The following is a 7,503-nucleotide window of genomic DNA, read 5'->3' as shown; positions in this document are numbered from 1 at the left end:
TTATTTTTTCTTTTATATATATATCTATATATACATGTGACATCTAAATTCTCCAGTATCAGATAGAAATATTGCTATTGGCATCTCAGCAAGCAGGTTTGTTTAAATTTATTAGTGTAAATACTATAGATATTTTAAGCAGCTTGAAGAAAAGTGGTTTGAAGGTAGAAGACAGACATCTACTGAAAGAGAAATTGAGAAATTGCCTTCATATTTTAATGCATGAAATGCTGCTCTGCAAACATACCACCAGTTAGAGAAAAAGTTTAACTATAATTTTTAGTTATTATGCATGCTTTTGATACCAGCTGTTATTTTGGTGAGTTATAGTCTTATACTGTAGACTATAAACCACTAAAGTAACAGCAGGTGTCCTTGCCTGTGGCAGGGGGGGGGGAATCCACAACGGGGTTGGAACTACACGATCTCTAAGGTCCTTTCCAACCCAAACCATGCTGTGATTCTATACCCTGCCAAGCACGATGGACAATACTCAGCACTGTGAATTGATCTGAACTTGCTCCATGAATGCTGTCAGGTTCATGGCTTTTAGATTCAAGTTGCAGCACCAAAAACCACGGGACACAAGATCCTTTTGAGAAAACTTATCATGCTATTTTTTTATTATACACAGTCCTTTGTTACAAAGAACCTGAAGACTGATCATCTTCAGTGAATTTAAAATGCTACCCTGCACTTTTTGGTAACCAAATCAGTAATAACATACTCTTGCTTTTCTATCAAGCCCTTTGTTCCCATTTAATTATAGCAATTATTTCTCTTGTGCTTACCCCTTGTAATTTTATGTTATATAGAATGACAGCTATCTGAGCTAAAACAATTGCTCATAATACTCTGTGTGTTTATTTTTATTGTCATTCCTGTCATTCCAGTTCTCTCATTGCAAAAATAGAGCACTCAAAGTTATGCATAACAGACTATTTATTATCTCTGCTGATCTTTTCCTTGGGGTTCAACCACCTATTAAAGATAAAACAAAAACCCCACTAATGCAAAGAATGAATAGTAAACAAAAATAAGATATCTTCCTATCCCTCTGATAATTGCCAATAAACATTGTAATAGTAACATGAAAAAATAGCTACTGTATCATTTATTTTTGTATTGTACCATAATGTAATTTTTTTTTGCTTCCAAGAAATGGCTTTTAAAGAGAGATCTATTTACCAGCATGTATTAATAAGAAACTGAATCCCACAGAGCTGAACCTGAGCTAAAGTCAGAGAACACTTGCTTTTTCACCTCTACTCTCTCTCATCTCAGTACATCCTTGTCAAAATACAGAGATCAGAACTGCACCAATACTTAAAGCTGTGGGAAGTCAAGTTTTCTATGGCAGCAAAATGACACCCTGCGTCTTGTTCTTTGATAACTACATTGGCCTTCCGGTTGCCGGTGGATACTGAGCTGATGGTTTCAGAAACCTCTTGACCCCAAGATCCCTTCCTAAGTTTTACTGGGTACTTCTAAGCCCAGCACTATTGTAAGAACAATTTAAATTACTTCCCCCCCCCCTTTTTTTTAACCTAACACCTTATCTAAAATGAATTTCATCTGCTATTTGCAAGCTTCTCCTCTTCGCAAACTCCTTCAACAGCTCCTCACCATTGCCATGGCACTCTACTACCCACAAGGTCTGATTTTCAGCTCCATCCCCACTAGACTTCTTTTTTTATTTTTTAAATACAACAAAATTATATTGACAGCCTGCCAGTCCTATGGCACAGGGGCTGTTTGTAATATTAGTTCACACACAGCTTCACATTTTGGTGCTAACTTCCTTCAGGACTCTCAGGTGAATAAAGTTAATAAAGAAAAATAGGAATATAGAAATAAGCTAGTTCATCTCTTGCCATGGAGGAAATATAAACAAATATCAAAAAAGGAGAATTGAATTCTTCTCATCTAAATCTGGGTGCTTAGAGCCAAGCTCTTTGTGTATTCTCCATTATATTAGGTAAAAATCTATTCAACATTGTAAATTAAATTTTGGATACAACTCATCTAAGCAAATAGGAAATTCTTATTCAGAAAGCAAGGCACCCCTTACACTCCACTGACCACACTGATTAAAATTCATTTCATGGTAGCAGGAGCTGGCACAACTAATTTAGATGTAAACACATGCAGAGATATGCAAGACAAACTGCATTCCAAGATACATACTCTTCCAATAGTTAAAACTGGTTGAGAGACTTTTGTGCTTTGTGACTGAACTTATTTATGACAACTTTATGCTTTATGACTGAATTAAAGTTACTGATACTTGAAATACTGTAGGATCTCTGTAACTGACAGCAGGAGAGTACCTGTAAATATGCTCATGAGGACCTAACTAGATCATTACACACCATCCTCCCCTTGTGTGTTTAAGCTCATTCTTAATTCATACAAGAACAAGTGTTGCATGTATGCATCAGATAAGCTGTATGCGAGCCTTACATACCAAACAAAACACAACAAAAGCACTTTAAGGGAAAGGTGGGAGATTGCACAAGTGCAGCGCACTTTATATGCGCCTAATGGCAACAGAATTTGCTTTGAAGCCACATGAAGACTCGATTACACTACATAATGCCAAGTATTCTGAAGAATCATACTCTAAATGTTTAAAACCGAGCAGTTGTAATGAAAGAACACAGCTGACCTAGGTTTTCCATGTTAACTCTTACCTTTCAGTTTACCTGTAGAAATTCCGAAAACACTTTTGTGTTCATAATGCATTTAAAAACTAGTATAAAGAAAAACGACCTTGGAAATTACTCCATTTCCAGACAAGATCTGAAGGGTAAGTGGGTAATGATTTGCAGTTCATTAAATAAGCACTATCTATATTATACCCTAAATGAGGGAAATATTCTGTCGAAAATCTACAATCTCAAAATTCCAAGCATGATAAATATGTTTGAGTGTTAAAGGACATCAGAAGTAGCTATAGTATTATAAAGATCAGAGATGACTGAGGCTACACATGCAAAAGAAATAAAAACTTAACCTGTCACAGTGCACAGCCTTTATTAACTCACTTATCAAAAGCTAAGGGAGACAGCTACAGTTGAAAGACACGCAAAAAAGCAGTGTGTTATCTATCAAAAGCTAAGGGAGACAGCTAGAGTTGAAAGGCAGAAAAGCAGTGTATTATTTTCTTCCTATTCCACAGTATGGACTGTTAAATAAGTCATAAACAAAAGGAACAAAATCAGAATAAACAAATACTATTTTCTAAAGCAGAGCAGTATTATTCTTCCCCAATATCTCATACAACTGAGCTGTACAACAAGCCTTCACAAAAGAATTTTGTTTTTTAAATGTATTAGAAGTTGAAGTGGAGATGCCATATCTGATTTACATTGTCCCAGGGCAGCATCAAACAGGACAAAACAGACTTGATATAAATGTTGAACAACAGTACAGCAGAGCTACAATCAGACCAAATTAGCGTTACCAGTAAGTCTGACTGATAGGATAAAATTTTCACCAAGTAATAACACATCTGAACTCAGTAGTAATTAGTTTTTGTCCTACAAATACGTAATCGTACATGATACTCTTCAGCAATTGTCACCAACAGATGTTCAACAAAAGCTGTTTCACCACTGAGTGATTAAGAAGCGTTTACAACTGGTATTATTTGAGATGTAATTGGAAAATTACATGCATACGGTTTATTCTCTGCTGAGAACCTGGAGATTTGCACAGTTCTCACCCACATTTATGGGAGACAGGCATTAACTCTGTGTTCCTCCTCGTCTAGAACAAAAGGCTTTGATATACCATCTTGGGAAGCGTGGCAGCTACCCAGGTGAACATGAGGCTGATAGTACAACCAAAAGCATGTTTATGGTCATAAATATGAAAGAATGTATGTAAAGAAAGGGAGGTTATTGCTTTGTACTAAAAATCATTTCAGTTTTGGCAGACATGAAAGGGACTATATGTGTGTTAGTATTCTTTTATACTCTGCATAAAAAAAAGATTATCTTAAACAAGTATCAGAAAATGTCTCCCACACTCAGTCTATTTAGTTTAACAAAAAGTACACCAACTGTAAAGTAATTACAGCCTGCTTGCATTAACAAGTGGAAAAATAATGTGGTAAGAAAGGATCCTTAAGCCTAGCAGACAAAAGCTAAAGCAATCATAGTAGCTAAAAGTTGAAACTTTGTAACTGCAACACCAAAAAAGGAAAAAACTTTGAGATACACAAACAAAACAGCAAGGGTAATGAAACACTAGATTGCTCTTTATACTCAACATGGATATGCCTGACACTTCAAGCCTTTTCTCCACTTTGAAGCGGACAAAAATGGAGTTGCATGGGATGGCAACTCCTTCTAGCAAAGAGCTATAAGAAGGAAGCCATTTCTAAAACAGTGAATCATGAAAAGATGCTGAGCACAACCCAAAATACAAAGGGTTCTGGTCCCTTTTCTTCTACTGAACAAACGTTAACGTTGCCAAGCAATTCAGCTTTTCTTATACCACATCAGACTGTTGAACCCTGAGGAGGCAGGTTAATTTATCACTACTCCACAGTTTATTTGCTACAAAGCTGAGTAAGAATTAAGATTTAAGATAGTGAGCTCCACAGAGCCACAAAAATGAACTATTTTAGTTTTCATTTATGATTCTTTAACTTTTCCTTAGCCTCAGCTAGCTGCCTCACGATTCCTTTCTAGATTATTAAATGTTATTTTGGATTGAATTGATTAAAAAAAATTAAAAATTACTTCAATGTACAGGGAGAACTTTAAATTAAACAATGATATCCAAAATTATTACCCTCTTTTCCCAAGAGTGACCAATCTAGCATAGGTGCTCCTGCAACCAAAACTCATGCAGGTCTCTGAGCTGCATATTGACTCTACTGGACATTTCCACAAAATACATAATTTCTTGATGGCAACCTTGAAACCAGACCAAAATTTTAAATCAAGCTCCACATACTTTTAGAATATATCCTTTTACATTGAACTGAACAGTAAATTCTTTTAGCCTAGTCTATACGTCTAAGCACCGGTTCTTAAAATTAAGCTCTTACCATATTCTCAGTGGTGCACTTTGCAGCAAGTATTTGCAATCATTTTGCTTCCACATTCCAATAAGAAATACAGTCTGTAGCTAGCAAATAGGGGTAATTAAAAGAAACATAAACCACATAATTGCAGCTCTCTTAGCCATGCCACTTAGGCTTCAGATCTGGAAAATAGTGTGTCAAATTGATTATTTGTCACATAATAATAAAGGCTCATTCCATGCATTTTTACTAAAAATCTTGTGGCTCCTTGTCTGGTATTGTAGATGATTGTGTCAGACAATAAAAACAAAGCATAAAATCAAGGGGAAGGCATACAAATAAAGATGAAAAAATAAAATAATGCAGAAAAGGTAAAAATCAAAAGGTTTCTGGATACTGGACAAACAGTAGATAAACACAGAACAAGAGATTGAGTGGCTTTTCCAACACATAGCAAAAATGGAGATAGAGAGCTGAAAGGGCAAGAAGGATACAATTAGCAAGACCATGGGCAGGAGCCGGTAGAGTGAAAAACGGTACTTCACTGAAATAGTGCTGAACTGGACAGAAGAACAAAAAAGTAGCATCTGATCCTAACCCAGCAAAGACAGAGGGATCTAGCAAAGGTTACAAAGGAAGAAGTGTGACAACAGGAATTCTGCTAATCTAGAGGAAGACCACCAGTACTGGGCGCCAGGGAAGAGGAAACGAGTCTTGTGATGACTCGTGGCACTCTCATGATCATGGCATGAGACCATGCTACGAGAGAACTGGATTTATTCTGGAATAAACTGATTCTGATTCTGTGCACTCCTGAAACTGAATTGGATTCTCTTGGAAATTGCCTCCTTGGGAATGGCTCAGTGAGCCAAGACTGACCTTGTGATCATCCTCCCGCAATACTAAGTGCCCAAAAGTGAGCAGGTGAATTATAAAAAGCCTTAAACAAGACATATTGTTATTCAGACACACATTGTATCTGCAGTCATTTGTCAAGTCCTTACAGACCAAATATCCCCCCAGAAAAACAATTACAAACAAAATAACATTCCAGGGTGTGCTTTTTCACAGCAAAGTTTCCAATACTTGGAGGATGTTGGGGAGGGACTCTTCATTAGGGACTGCAATGGTAGGACAAAGGGTAATGGGTTTAAACTTAAACAGGGGAACTTTAGGTTAGATATAAGGAAGAAGTTCTTCACAGCGAGGGTGGTGAGGCACTGCAATAGGTTGCCCAAGGAAGTTGTGAATGCTCCAACCCTGGTGGTGTTCAAGGCCAGGTTGGACAGAGCCTTGGGCGACAGTTTAGTGTGTGGTGTTCCTGCTCATGGCAGGGTTTGGAACTAGATGATCTTAAGGTCCTTTCCAACCCTAACTATTCTATGACTGTAATCCACTACTCAGCTTTGAGTAATACAAAAGCCCCCAAAATTAGCAATAACTGATTTTTCAAGTCTTCTCTCAAAAAGCTAATGCGTTATTAGCAACACAGCTGAAGTTTCTCTTTTCAGAGAATTATTTTCAAGCAAGCTGTGTCCCTTTAATCAGTGTATGACCCCTGAATGGTCCAGACATTACAACAGATTTTGTCACTGATACCAAAACCATTCCTTTTTTAAATCTCAATTTAAAAGATTTTGGGTTTTTTCTTTCTATTAAAGAAACACTTTCTGAATCACTTACGAACCATGTTCTGCACTCAGTTAAAGCAAAACATTATTTAAATCAAGTCTGAAATGACAACTAGGATTCCTATGTTATTCACCACTTCAGATGATAGCTGTAAAGACAAACCTAAGCTTCCTCCTCAGTTCATTATCTTCAGAAATATCAATTCCTACATGAGACTATGCTCACTGTTCAATGCACACTACTGATTCCTACTAGTATTATGACATCTAGACCAACTGAGAAAGGCTGGGACACAGTAGGAGTGATGGGAAGAGTAGGGCACAAATGAGAAAAACAAGAGGAGTAACGGGCAGTAAAGGCAGAAATACAAAACTATTTTGGAGCATTAGCACCTAAAACAAGTGGCCTTCCATGAACACTGTGACCAGGCATCCATGTTTGCCAGTGCTATTTTATGGGTACAGAGCAGCATGCCTTAGGCTTAATCCTGAGACCAACAAAGCAGAAATAGGATTTCTCCACGAGCAGCACGTACTGCAGATCACATAGAGAAATGTTGACATGAAACAGAAATGTGTCTCTATTACTTCAAACCTTTTATTTTAAGAAAATTATGTTCAAGTGTCAGCGTTAGAGTATTATTGGCAAAAGAGATGGTTGTCAAATAATTGGTCACACCTCCTAAAGAAAGTGAGACTAAAATACAAATACAAGGTTAGATTCAGTCATTCATTAAAGTCAAAACACCAAATCATTGAAACAAAATTTCAGGGTCAGTGTTATTGGCCAATACAAGCTCTTCAAATGTCCTGTAATACAAGTAAATTCCTTTT

This window comes from Nestor notabilis, unplaced genomic scaffold (assembly GCF_000696875.1).
Source record: "Nestor notabilis isolate BGI_N333 unplaced genomic scaffold, ASM69687v1 scaffold28297, whole genome shotgun sequence".
NCBI classification, from domain to species: Eukaryota; Metazoa; Chordata; class Aves; order Psittaciformes; family Psittacidae; genus Nestor; species Nestor notabilis.
The sequence above is the reverse complement of the archived record's forward strand: the minus strand, read 5'-3'. Positions refer to the sequence as shown.